This window comes from Hipposideros armiger, unplaced genomic scaffold (genome assembly GCF_001890085.2).
Source record: "Hipposideros armiger isolate ML-2016 unplaced genomic scaffold, ASM189008v1 scaffold_927, whole genome shotgun sequence".
In the NCBI taxonomy this organism is placed as follows: Eukaryota; Metazoa; Chordata; class Mammalia; order Chiroptera; family Hipposideridae; genus Hipposideros; species Hipposideros armiger.
The window spans coordinates 143,993-159,038 of NW_017732277.1; the positions used below are offsets into that span (position 1 = coordinate 143,993).

At 42.1% G+C, this 15,046-nt stretch overlaps 1 protein-coding gene across 2 annotated transcripts in view; it reads left to right on the plus strand.

Moving 5' to 3' along the window:
* Window positions 1-15,046, plus strand: part of GPM6B (glycoprotein M6B) — a 155,473-nt gene that overhangs the window by 96,237 nt on the left and 44,190 nt on the right. The window lies entirely within an intron of this gene.

The following is a 15,046-nucleotide window of genomic DNA, read 5'->3' on the forward strand; positions in this document are numbered from 1 at the left end:
AGTGGTCTCTGTTGGGTACTCTTTGATGATGTGGCGTTGGGGGTTGTTCTGAGGATATCCCTTTAAACCATGTCTCTTAAATCCTGTGTCTCCCAAAAAAAATAAATAAATAAAAATAAAAATAAATATGGGGTTAACAGGCTTGAAATTTATATCTCATTTCTTTTGAATACTTCCGCTAAGGTTAGTAGTAATTAGTGAAAAATAATCAAATTATTTTTTGAAAAGGAGTAAGTATACTGGATAATGAAGATATTGACTGATCAACTATTTGGTGTGAACATGACAAATTACCTGTGACTTTCACCCACGAAACTGACGGAGCAGCAGAAAAGGTTGCACAGCAAATCCCTCAAACACGATTTTTCAGATTTTAAGCTGATTATCAGGATGGCCAATTAGAAATAAATGTGTACATTTTCTAAATACATTTGAGTTTCATTTTATAATATATCACAATGCCTTGTTCAATTTACCTTTTATATGCCAATTCCTAGGATCAGGCAGTCACTTAAAAAAAAAAAGGTACAAACTCACATTGAGCTTCAGGAATTGAAGAATTAGCCCAAATCAAGAATTTCCTTATTTTTCTCGGTTATTGCAAACTGTAGTGAGCATTTCCTCTTTGGCAATATAATAGCAACAGCTTGGATTCTTTTAATACTTTATCATGTTAAGTGCTTAAAGGCATTTCATATTTCCCCAAAGCATCCATTCTTAGCTGTGGAACGTATCATACTCGTGTGCCACAATTATTGGTGAGAAATTCCAATCTGTTACTAATAATGAAGCATGGAGATGTGCACCGATTTCCTTTTTCTTTTTATAAATGTATGCATCTATTCTTAGCATCCACCACTGTCACTCCCTTGCACATTGATCCACTTTCCTGAGTGGGCAAGAATGAGTATGCGATCTCAGCTTGGGAGCTGATTGCCGGTAATCCTCAGTCCACCCCTGACAGTGGGTGGAGCAGATGACCTTTATCCATCCATTATGCTCTGGCGGGGGCTGGTTGACAAGCTCCATTCTAGAGCTTTATTGCCTTCGTGAAAAAGCCTTTCCAACCCCACTCCGGTCTCGCCTATTAATCATAACAGCTACTTTTTATTGAGTGTTCCTAGCTCTTGTGCAGAGCTCATGGCATGCATTAGCTCACTTAATCCAATGGCATGGTTTATCAGTGGCTTTTCATTAAAAAGATAAATTGATGTTAACAAGCATTGATTTCCAAAGATTTATGTTGTCTTCCTCTCTCTTATACTCTGTCTTGGCCAAATACGATTTTACATTTAAATGGTATTTTGTAAAATACATGGATGTGTTTTTTCAAAGCTATCGTGTATATTTTAGGAAGAATTGTCTGTGTCTGGTGTGTGCATTGCAGATTTGGCATTTGGGCCGCATCCTAACAGAATATTTACTTTAATAACTATGCAGCAGACAAAAACAAGAGCATATTTGGCTATGAGTCAAGAGACCTGAATCTTTAGTCCTGTCTTTCCTGATTACAGGCTAGAAAAGGAGAGAAGAGCTAGACAGCTTTCGATTTGTCTTCCTGCTTTTAGAATTCCATGAGCACATAACGTTTATTTTAAGCAGGGCCAGAAAATCCGGGAAGAATTGAACAAAATTCTTCTCATTGTAGTTTCTGTGAAGAAATTCTAGATGGTTTGACTCCAGTGACTTCATCTTAAGTGCCTAGGTGGTAAAATAAACGTAAGTGGCCTGCCCTCTGAGAGGCCTAGGTGACATTGCCATCTCCATGGCACAGACCAAGGACAAAGACCAACGGCATAGCACTAGAAACCGTCATCTCTGAATTGACATCCATCATGTGGTAACCACTTTGAAAGCACATTAGCCCATTCTGATTCCACTTGAGTGTGTAAGTGACCTCAAGTTGTTTGTTGATTGAAAGCACAGAAGGAACATAATGTTTTAAAGTGTACTGGCGTGTTGCCAACATTACATTATCTTATTCTCAAAAAATATAGGAAGCGTTTTATTAAGTGGCGTGTGAAATCAGTGTGGAAGATGACATTCACCTGATCTAGTGATCCTATCTTTAAAAATATATATATATTCATTTTAGCAATACAGTTTGCTGTTGATGTAAAAATTATGAATACTATACAATTTAGGAGAAACCGAAACTACCCGACTGAGCTCAACGTGATGAGGTCTGTGAGTGGGCAATTGTCATCTGCTGGGCGAATCTCAGCCTCTTCCACAGACTTTTCAGAAGTGCTGGGTGGCAGACAGCTCAGAAGGAAGCAAAGATAAGACTCTGGGAAACTGTTAGGTACTCCAAGTGGCACTCTAGTGAGGACAAAAGTTCTGATTGGTTGAATGAACAATGTTGAAGATGCAGGAAAAGAGTTCGAGTAAAATTGATTCATAAAGTGTTCATGGGAAAAGCAATTTTTTTCCTAATTTACTGTTATTTAAGTATGTTAAGTTCACAAATATTTAAATGGAAAAAGAAAGCAGGTTAGTTTGGCGTTACTTGTTCCTCAAGAACCTATACTGTCTTCTAGAAATCAGTTTCCTGTTTAGAGTATCCTTGAGTGGTCTGTTGAAAAATCTCTTCTAGAGTTTTTTCAGTGACGAGAGAGACTTCTGTTCGCTCCGCTTTAGAAATTTAGGACAGTTTTTTTGTCTCAATTCCCAACATCTCTCAGGCTTCACAGTGATCATCTATAGCAAGTGTGCAGTCACACCAAAGGTTCTCTCAGGATCCTGCTATACATTGTTTGGACCTGGAGACAAACTTTTACATTGCTGCAAAATTGTCAATTTTCCCATTTAGTCATGGCGAACACAACTCAAGTCACAGATATGGCTTCCCAACAAGTGATTGGCTTCATTTCCTATATCCATTGCTGAGCCCGGAGACTATATAGAGGTTGTTCCTCAGATTTTGTCTTTTCCTCCTTGATGCTCTGACTCTATAGATTCCCCAATATGAAGACATCATGTGCGATTTTATGATGTAAAATATTGTTGATATATTTCAGCGAGACCGCCAAGATTTACTCTTCATTGGTTGCCTTTTCTACACACTAAAATATTTTATGTTTGACCTGGCAGGGATAATTATTTCAAGTTGTCCTAATGGTTCCAATTTTCAAAGCCCACTGACTATTTTATTGGTTCAAAGGACCTAAACGAAATGATTTTATCCTGTTTCTCCTAATTTGCATCCCGGAAAATAAACAGAAGAGGCAATTTAATAAAATAATACCTTTGAATAAATGTAAATGTATTTAAAAGTATCTGGTATTTTTGGTCTTTTTTACTGTAAATTCTCATCACCAGTGGACTAAATGAAATAGCTCACATTTTGGTGCAATTCATATGTTATACCACCCTTGACCCCCCCCTTCAGACTTTCATCTGAAGGCTTTTGAATTATGTATCTACAAGTCCTGGGGACTTTCCTAAAGTAGCAAAAGCAACATTACAACATCAGAAAGTAAATTTCAAATACTCTGTCGAGCTATGCTATGTACTGGTAAGTCTCAAATACTCTGTCAAGGTACATGTTGGATAACTATACTCTTCTGTAAATCAATGGTTTCCAGACTTCGGTGTGTTTATATCAGAATCACTTGGTGTGAGACTGCTCATCTGGGATGTTCGCTGTCCTTCACATGAGTAGGTAGTTTCAGGACGAGGAAGGTGACAGACACATGCTCACCCAAATCACCTTAGTCCATCCTGGCAGCTTGAAGGCTGACAAATATCATAGTCCTTCTATCCTAGCCTATCAATACCCTATTTTTTAATTTGTAAAAGGTACATCAATATATTGCTTCAATTATAATCCCCAACCCATAAACAAGAGGACTAATCTTGAAACTCTCTTTCTACTAGATTTCTGTTCGGAAAAAAACAAAACATGAGAATATGAAACTCAATTTTTGTCTATTCCACTGACTAGCACTAAGTTTTATCCATTTTGTGTCTAAAATATATTTCCAAGTGGGTAACGGTGTCAATTTTATTATAAAACATCTTTGTAATGGTTTTACTGGTTTCCATTGTCTCTGTGTTCTTAGCAATGGGAAGATAAGTTTAGTGTAGCCACTTTGAGAGCTTAAGGGTCTGGGGGAGGGGTGGAGGTGGGGAACGCCCTTAGAAATACAGTCAGGCCAGACAAGGGCTCAGAAGTGAACCCCTCAGGGACAGGAAATACCTGGAAGGATGTAGAATCGCATGCCTCTTCCTTCTTCTACTACCCCACTCCCCCCCCCACCTGTATGATGGCGGTGGGGGCATGAAGCACAAGATAGAAATAATAGCACTTCGTAAGTGCCGCTCCGAGGCATTGTGCTGGGGACTCTGTGCAATGTGCCACTGCTCTGGCCACAGCCTGATGAAGGGAGTTCTGAGAGGCCTTTTACTAGATGGGGAAGCTGAGAACCTCACTCAGCGGGCGAGGTGCGCAACCCTGTGTTTTACCAGAGATTTGGGAGGACGAATGAGGGGAGCTACAGGCCACTATGGGGAGAATGTAGCAAGTTGTGGAAGAGCCATTCTGAGCAAGTCTTTGGTGGCGACCTGGATTCTCTGAGGCAGACGCTGCAGCTGCTCACCTAGTCACCTCGGCCCTTGTTTAGCTCGGCTTACGCCTGACTCCCAAGTTCCCAGTTTTGGCATCCAGCGGCCTGAGTCAAAGCTCAGCTTGGCCTCTGACCAGCTGTGTGACCTTGACCAAGTCCCTGTGGCTCCCTTTGGTTTTGGTTTCTTCCTCCATACAAGGGGGATGGTTATGCTCACCTCTCACTGCCATTGTAAAGGCAAAAATGAAAGACTGTGGATTCAGGTTCCTGCTGCACTGTTGGTACAGAGGAGACCCTGCATCCGTCCCTGAGTATTGGTCTCTCTCCGTACTTCCTGAGCTACTGTCATCTCGTGTGGGTGCAGTGGGCCCTCTGGACACCGCTCTGAGCCTGGTCCCTAGGCTCCACATTCAGCCAGCTCTTTCACCTATAGCGAACGGAAATAGCTCTTGAGGGGAACTGGCCGAGTATCCCTGGTAACTGGTGCTTATGGGTTTTTGGTGATAGACTGAGGAGATATCGTAGAAGCGGCCCCCAGGGCTGTTGATACTTCTGTTACTCAGATCAGTATGAAGGGAGCACTGTTGGGGGAGGGCTTAGAGGGGTCCAGTACCCCCAGGGATACCTGGGGGTCTGTGTGCCTGCCTGATGAAGTACCTCTACCTGGCAGCCCAACAGATCCACACACGGACTCTATTTCAGGGAAAAATGACAGCGACTCCTGCATCTAGCGAGCATAAGGCCTCTTTAATGCACCTTGAGTTCTCAGAGTTTAAAGGGGTCATATCGTCTTTTATCCCTATGCTGCCAGGCTTAGCCCATAATTTTCCAACTTCTGTTGCGAGAATTTGCACAGCTGACATGCCTTGTGATTTAACCTTGGATTTGAAAGTATCTAGCTTCCTTCGGCAAAGCAGGACAAAGATATTGAGACTCGTCTTCCTTGGGGGTTTGTCCAAGTTGGCACAAGTCTTGCCTGTGTGGGATGCAGGTAAAAGGCAGATAAGTGTCTTTCTGGTGTAGATAGCTGCCATTTGGGGAGGCTTGCATTTGTAACTGAGAGACAGAGGGGCAGTTAGAATGCTAAGAGGAAAGTGGGTAGAGTTACCCAAGGAGGCCTCCTGAAGGAGGCTGGCTTTGGCTGTGCCTGCAGGAAGGGAAGGGGAGCTGGGGAGGCAGCATGGCTTGGGGTTTTGGCAGATTAAGTAAGGGAAACTCCCCACAGAGTGCCCCAAGTTCACCCAGCTATGAGGCTGAGCCGCCAACTCTCTCTGGCTAAGAGAATACTCTAGCCCCCGTGGTTTCTGGAAAACGGAGTAGGAACTGCTCCAAAGACATGACCTGGGTCCCAATAGCTGCCCTTCAACAGCTAGCGGGTTTGGAAGACCTGCCTTTGTTCACGTTGACTGACTCGTGCTTGGTGGACGATGTCATTGGGAGCCCTCGCAGGGGGAGCTCACTGATGTCATGCCATTCTTAATGAGAGACCTGAGCTCCCCATGGGATGTGATAATTAATCAGGAAGCACGTTGTCAGTAGATCAGATGTCTGAATCCTGATGTATGCCTTGTGTACACAGGAAGTAGAAACTTTCCTTTCTTTAATTAAAACTGGTTTAAAAACCCATCTGGTCCTTGTTTCTATTTTGGCTTTAGGTGTGGTTCCATCCTGTTGGGGTTCACTTCCCCCCAATGTGATGAGGCACACAGTTGAGGGTATTGTTTGTCTCCCTCCTCTACCTCTAGTCTCTAATCTCCTTGGGGTTCCTTGGGGTCTCTGATCCCCTGAAGACTCAGCTCCCTACACAATCTGGATTCAGGACAAGCAGCCTCCCTCACTAAGACCAAGACCATCATTCCTTCCATTATGTCGCCCACAAAACAGAGCTGATGATACCTCCCCCTTAATGGCTGTGATGTGGACTAAATCAGGTAACAAAAGTACCCTTCTTGATGCCGGGCAGGTGGCCTTTTTAATCTCTCTGTCACCACCACCCCTTCTAAGATGAACTTCCTTAAATCTTGAATAAACATTTCCTTTTCCCTCCTTTTCCTCTTTCTGCATTCCCGCTTTAGAGGGAGCAGTGTTCCATCCTCCTACCCACAGCTGGCCCCTTGTCTCTCCTGTGACCTCGATTCGTCATTTATCCACCTTCACTTGCAGCTTTTTCAATCTCTCTTTCAACCACCGCCACCTTTTCAGCATAAAACATTTTCGGCCTCTCTTCTTACTGTGTTTCCCCCCTTAATCTGCCTGCATCTTTCGCTTGCCTTCCCCTTACTCTCAGATTTCTTCAGAAAGTCGGCTGCCTCTGCTTTGTCTTCTTTCTTCCCGGCCCTTCAGTCATCCCTCTATGAACTGGGTTCCGTTCTAATCTTTCTACTGACGCTGGTAAAGGAATTGGAATTTTCCATCCCAGTGGCCTTTGCTGAGTCTTCGCCTTCTTAAAATTCCCCTCTTCTCTGTGACGAGGCCCTGTCCCGTATCTCCGCCAACGTTCTCTGCATCCTTTGAGAGGACATCTTTCCCTAGAGACCCCCAAATTGTGTGGCACCCTCAAGGCTTTCCTTTCTGTACCATCTCCCTTAGCGTCTCACCTACTCCCATGATGATCATTGGTTCCTCTCTGTTGATAACACCCAAGTCTTCATTTCCAAACTCGGCCCAGACTGAGCAGCTGCACAGAGATGGCCCACATGGCCTCCAAAGTTAATGGCCCTTTTTCACTTATTGGTATGTGAAACTTTTCATGACACACCTGTTTTCCCTCATGGGAAGCCTCAGCCTGCTCCTGCCAAATGTATTCTCTTGCTCTCTTATTGGAAATGGGGTTTAGTGGCATTTTTGCCAGAAGAGAGAGGCTCATCACCCCTCAAATTGCTTTTGCCAAACTCAACAATCGCTGTTTGGGTGGTTTCCACAGCTCCTAATGAGGAGGCTGCCTGTTGTTAAATGAACAGCTGATTAGATTGGGAAGAGATTGGCTAACAGGCTCCTGTGTGCCCATCATTATAGATATTAGCCAATTTCATGACAGTGGCCTACCTGGGAACCACCTCTACCATTAAAGGGAAATGCTAATGATAATGGCTTATACTTACAGAGCTTTGCAATTTATAAGAGTTTTCGTACACGTCATGCAATTCGGTTTGTCATTTCAGCTCTTAGCTTTATGTGGTGTCATTTCCTATAAAGGAAGGTATAACAAATACAGAGGAGGTACTGAGGAAATATACCAGGAACGAGAATAAGATTAAGGCATCCAAAGGCATTAAAAACCCACATTGGATGTAAAATTAGAAATTTCATTCTGGTAATGGGAGGCAAAGCTTTGCCAAATTGATAAAGCTTCAGGAAGATCTAATTATGGAAAACATCCAATTCTATACAATTATATTCTGAATTTCTGACTATACTGTATTTCTAGTTTCTATGTTTTTTTAACTTATGCAACATTTTGAATACAGCATGGATGTCTTAATATTTTGAATATTATTGCTAGTTTATATAAAGGGTATCTTTTCTGCTTTAAATGTAAGATTTAAGAATTCCTGCTGTATTTATAATTCTGTGCTCCCTAAAGGTTCAGGTATTTGCTACTAGAATACACCTTTGATTTTATCATGAGGAGTAATGTGAAAATAGTAGTCACTTAACAATTTCTTTTAAAGCACAATTTATTTAAAATCTATCCACTCAAGCAGGTGAGGGATTTTCACACTAGAATGTGAAGTGAGGTTGTCTTTGGTTCTGAGGTTGTTGCTCTGGGTATTGGTTTCCTCTGAGAGGCAAAGAGGAAAGGTTATTCTGGGCACCGTGTGAATGCCTTCTAGGCCCCAGAAACAGTGTGGAAGGGATAGGTCTCAGGGAAACCCACTCACTGGCTCTGAGTAGCCTATCTTTGTCAGAGGTGGTCGCCATGATGTCTTCCACTAATGCAGCCTTAGCTCCTCACTCAGGAGAGAGATGAATGGGCTTCATGAACTGGGAGGGCATGCTGGCTCACTGGAAAAGAGGGAACATCCACCACCAGGAGGAAAGCAACAATCCAGAAAGGAAACAGTCAATGCCAAGGATGGAAAATGAGGTGAATGGAAAGATGAATGAGGCTCTGTCCCCTGGAGCTGCAGGACCACTAGGAGGCTCTATCCCAGGGCACTAAGTGGGAGGCTGGACTTTTCATGACTCTTGGTTGAATAAAGAAATGAATGACTGAACACACCAGTCAACCAACCATAGTGGCCTACACAAGTTTCTCTCACCTTGATCTTGTTTTCAAAACTTCTGTCAGTTATTTGGATCACAGGCATATAAGGCACATAAAGTACATTTACTATACTTGTAGACTGTGTGCTGTTGTGATTTATATGAAGAATCTTTATGACCATCTCTGGTACAGAGCTCCGAAAATGCTTGGAATTTCCTGTGATGGAGAGCAAGAAAAGTCCGTGTCTTTTGTTACGTTAATGAGGTGACTTTGGGACCTAAGGATGGGGGCTAGTTGCCTATGGAGCCCACCAGGTGATTAGAGGGTTGGAATTTTCAGTCCCATCCCACCCCCCACCCCAGCCCCACCTCCAGGGAGGAGAGAGGCGCTGGAGATTGAGTTCAATCACCAATGGCCAATGATTTAATCAACCATACCTACATAATGAAACTTCCATAAAAACCCAAAAGAATGGGGGTTCGGAGAGCTACCAGGTTGGCGAACCTGTGCAGACTTGGGGAGAGTTGTGCACCCTTTCCCCATACCTAGAGGTGCTATGCATCTCTTCATCTAGCTGTTGACTCATATCCTTTAATGTCCTTTATAACAAGCCAGTAACCTATTGGGTTGTCGGAAAAGTCATGACGTATTTTTTTCTATGTTTTTCGTTGCAAAAATGCGTCATGACTTTTCCGACAACCCAATAGTAAATAAAATGTCATTCTGAGATCTGTGAGCTGCTCTAGCAAATTAATCAAACCCAAGGAGGGGTTCCTTGGCACCTCTGATGTATAGCTGGTAGGTCAGAAGCCCAGATGACAGCTGGGACTTGTGACTAGCCTCTGAAGTGGGACGAGGCAGTCTTGTGGGACTGAGTCCTTCACCTGTGGGATCTGACAGTATCTCCAGGTAGATGGTGTCAAAATTGAACTGAATTGTACGACACCCAGCTGGTGTTGGAGCATTCCTTGGTGGTGTGGGGGACCCCCTCCACCACACACACACACACACACACACACACACACACACACACACACACACACAGTAGAATTGGTNACCCCCTCCACCACACACACACACACACACACACACACACACACACACACACACACACAGTAGAATTGGTAACCAGAATTGTTAGAGACAAAATAAATCTGGGAAGATTAATGGAATGAATAGACCATAGAAGAAAAAGTCAAGATTGTCTTTAGAAGTTGGAAACTGGACCGAGATGTACAGGCATAGGTATGAAGCCCTACGTGTGAGATGAACGTTTCGATTGGACCACAGGAGCCTCCTATTTTGAGAGTAATGATCATGAAAAAGACTTGGGGGTCTTGCCCCTGTCCCCCACATTCAACAAAAACTCTTTCAGAAATTCTCATAACTATTTGGTGGTAAAAGATACCTGTTCCCCTGCTTTTCTAATTTTTCCTTCTTTGTCTTGTTTTACCCTCCCTTTAAAGGTTCTCCTTTACCTTTATATTTAAAAATCAATGTTCCTTAAATTCTAATCTTAGCGTATTTGAAATCTGTATCTCTCTTTGGTTATTTGTTCATCATTCATTTAAAATATATTTGTTGAGGACACACTACGTGCCAGGGACTATTCTAGGAGCTGGTAATATTGCAGAGAACAAAACAGACAAAAATTTCAGCCTCGAAGGGACTTATATTCTTCGGGGAAGAAAGTCAATAAATAAGTGAATAGAGAGATCAATGTTGGGTCACAGTTACAGCAGTAATAAAAATCACACCCAGGTAAGGGGACTGGGCATGTCGGGGCTACTATTTTAGACAAGAAAGTCAGGGAGGGTCCCCTGAGAGGGGCTTTTGAGCAGAGCTGGACTTCTTGTACTCCCAAGGCTACCTCTGCACCAAAAACTCCCAGGTCTTCGTCCCTAGGCAGGCTCTCTTGTCTGGAGCCATATTCCTGAATGCCTCCTGGTCAGCTCCTATAGGATGTCCTAGGGCACCAGAAACCACACATGCTCATCTTCTCTACCAAACTTCTGCTTTCTCTTTGATTCCCCTTTCTGGTCCACAGCATGACCTTCTCCTCACTCATGCAAGCTAGCAACTCCAGACTCCCCTTCACATCCTTCTCCTCCCCCCTTGGCACGCCATACATACATATCCAACTAGATGTCATCCGGGTTCTCACCTCCTCCTCAGGCTATAGTTCAGGCCCCAGTGTCTCTTGCTTGTACTATTTTAGGAGACTCCTAATAGCTCGCCAGCCCTGCCCCACTCTCTTTCATATTACCAACAGAATGACCTTTGTAAAGCACACTTCAGATCCGCTTTCAAGCCTTCCATCTCCACCCACTGCCTCCAGGATTAGCAAGGTGTTCAGCTGGCTCCCAATCTACTGGTTCAGCCATCTCCTTTCATTTCCCTCCCACCAGCCCCACCACAAACACCCTGTGCTCTGGACCCTCTATCAGAAGAATCATCTCCCTAACCCTTTAACAATACGCTTTTTTTCTTTTTCTATGCTTTTCTGTTTTTCTTGGAACACTCTTCCCCTTCCCTACATTTTCTTTCTTTACCCTTCCCTACTCTTAGCCACCCTGTTCTTCCCTGCCTATCCCTGCCCTTCCCTGCCCTTTCCTACCTGGAAGGTTTCTAACCAAGTGCAGTAGCCAACTCAACTCTGTGAAGCTTTCCCCAAATTCTCTTTCCCCTCCTCTCATCTTCTTTATTGTGACACCATGCTGCTTGAAGCAGGTAGGATCACCCTGGGTAAGTGGGCTCTGCTTAGTCTGTGGGTTACACGGAGACAGGCAGCACCTCCTGTATGCCTGCGTTTTTTGTAGATACTAGCACTTGGAAGGTTATTCTGCGCATGTTTACTAAACTGGCTGGAATTCTACAGAAGACGTGCAAATACATAAATTGAACTATATGAAACTACTGTTCTTCTTAGTCAATATTAGCAATTTTGCACGGCTCAATCTAATACATCTATTTTGTGTCAAGATTTGTTATTCCTATTTTGGCTTTGGGAAGTATTCTTACCTTCAGTCAGACTGCCTTAAGGCATTGGGCTCAAAGAATTATTTTCAGCTCTGCAAGACATTTCCCATCCTACTCATTCTACGCATCCAATTTTTCTGGCCAAAAATGGATACATACCTGAGAAATGTTATAAATACCTACTCTCCTTTCTTGCCATTAACAATCTTTCTATTATGCGTTTTCTGATTCAGATGGTTTACCATAAACATCAGTGAAGTTTTGAGGCTGTTTATAAAGTTATTAATACAATGGTAACTTTTAGAATTGTCAGACATAAATGGCCTAATCCAAAGAAAATTATGAAGTTGTGAATGAGGCAAAAATGATGCATTGTTCAGTCACATGGAATTTTTCAAGGTGAAAGTAGATCAAGGTGTCAACTGGAGATATGTGAGTATCCTGTCTCATGGTTTTGATTTCATGATGATGTTGAACTAAAGTTGTCCTTAAATTTAGAATGTCTTCCATATTCTACCTTCCCGCTTTTACCAATATTTAAAAATAGTATTCTTAAATCACAGCCCAAAAATTACTCTATTCTGCATGTTCTATAATTGAATGGTTTTGCTAGATATTTTTAAGATAAAAACCAATAATATAACTACTCACAATTGTTCCCTTTTGTGCTGAATTGAATTTTGTTTTGGTTTTAATTCTTACTTGAATTGCTGAGGGAGAACAAACCTGTCACAGAGCAACAATTACCATCTTTCTGTCTGAACACACTTAAGTAGTCTTTGCAAAAATGCTTAAGACCATCCTGTTTGGACATCTCATCAGGCTTTCCTGGGGAGGTAGTTCATCACGAATGAATCTGTTTTTGAAAGTCTGAAATGTTATACTACCATGCTTTTCTCAATCCTCTTACCACAAGACAATAAAATTGGCTGGAGCCATAATTAAGGGAATAGCTAATTGTGGGCACGGTCTTCTAGGACAATGGTCAAAGTGAAAATGAGATGTAAAATTAAAAGGAAATGTTGAAACAGGCTAAACTGGTTTTCAAAATCTTTTCTGGTTTAACAGGGCCTTAGGTATTGAATGTAGAAGGCTTTAAGGATTATCTAAAGCAAATGTATAAAAAATCAGGTTGTTAGAGGATTTTGATTCAGGATCTTATACATTTTTTTAACGTGTTGAGCAAGAAACCCTCAAAACTTGGGAGAGATTTTTTTTAGGAGAGAGTGGTCTCTAACTTGTCTTTATGTTTGCTTCTAACCAACCCAACCAACTAGCAGACTCTATTCTCGGTCAGGGGGCCCTTTGCCCTGTGGTTTTCAGTATGCATGTATTTGACTGAAGTTTCTATACATTTTTTTATAGGGACAATGAAAGTAACTGGTCAGCAAAATGCTTAAAACATGATACCAAAATTAGTGATGCTTGGAAACATGTGGCTCAACCATGATAAAGGCTTATATGCTTGGATGGGCTGAGAACATTGGTCCTCTAATATCTGGGTCTGCAAGAAGGCTTGTGAAACCAGCAATCAAAATCATTATTGTTTCAATAGCCTTTATGCCAAACATTTAGGATGCTCTTGAAAATATCCTTTTGACTTTGAGCCAGGGATTCTAATGAGTAAAGCTCCATGTAGAAATAACCACATCCAATAAGAAAAACCACTCTATTTTGATTTTCATTCCAAGAAACCACCAAAATGTCAGCTAGATATACTTGTAGCATATTATGATTATTTTTAAATAAAGACAGGTGTCTCTTTAAGAATTGGGCTTGACAATAGACATATGAAAAGGTGCTCACTAGCACTAATCATCAGGGAAATGCAAATGAAAACCACAATGAAATATCACCTCACACCTGTCCGAATGGCTATCATCAATAAATCAACAAACAACAAGTGTTGATGAGAATGTGGAGAAAAGGGAACCCTCCCGCACTGTTGGTGGGATTGCAAATTGGTGCAGCCACTATGGAAAACAGTTTGGAGGTTCCTCAAAAAATTAAAAATAGAACTACCTGGGCTGGCCGAGTGGCACATTAAGAGTTGGCTTGGGACGCCAGCTCTGAGCAGTAGGGCCCCGGTTCGGATCCCACATGAGGGCCAGTGACACCACCCTCTACAGCTAAGATGGTGAACAACAGCTCCACCTGGAGCTGGGCTGCCGTGAGTCACCGGCAACGGTGTAAGCTGCAGCCCCTGCTGCAGTGGGCTACCATGAGCTACCGTGAGTGGCCGGCAGCCATTGTGAGCGGTCAGCAGCCGCAGTGAGCGGCCGTCCAATGGCCGGCGACTGATCTGCCTCACCTGGGAAGAGCACAATGATAATACCAACATGGGCCAGTAGAGCGACATCCTCTACAACTAGACTGAAGAACAAAAGGACAGCACCTTGTCTGTTCTCCTCTCCCAATTCCCCAATAAAAAATTAAAAATAAATTTTTTTATTAAAAAAAATAGAACTACCTTATGACCCAGCCATTCCACTTCTGGGTACTTATCCAAAGAAATCTGCAACACTAATTCAAAAAGATATATACATATATTCATTGCAGCATTATTTACAATAGACAAGATATGGAAGCAACGTAAGTGTCCATCAATAGACAATTGGATAAAGAAGAGGTGATACATGTATACAATGGAATACTACTCGACCATGAAAAAGAACGAAGTCTTAGCATTTGTGACAACATGGGTGGACCTAGAGGGTATTATGCTAAGTGAAATAAGTCAGACAGAGAGAGACAAATACCATATGATCTCACTTATATGTGGAATCTAAAGAACAAAATAAATGAACAAACAAAACAAAAACAAACTCATAGATACAGAGAACAAGCTGATGGTTGCCAAAGGGGAGGGAGGTTGGGGAGCTGGGTGAAAAAGGTGAAGGGATTAAGAAGTACAAATTGGTAGTTACAAAATAGTCATGAGGATGTAAAGTACACCATAGAGAATATAGTCAGTGTTGCAACAACTATGTATAGTGCCAGGTGTCTTATTCCATATTCTAGACTTATTGGGGGGAATCACTTCATAAATTATATAAGTATCTAACCATTATGCTGTACACCTGAAACTAATATAATATCGAATGCCACCTGTAGTTGAAAAATAAACATTAAAATATTAAAAAACGGAATCGGGCTTGAACTAAAGTTTTTCTATCACATACATTAGTTAGAGACAGGAAACAGGTTCTAATACTATTATAAATTGCTACACTGCTATTGTTATACCCATGTTTGGGTTTTCTTCCCTCTTATGTATTTCATATATATATAT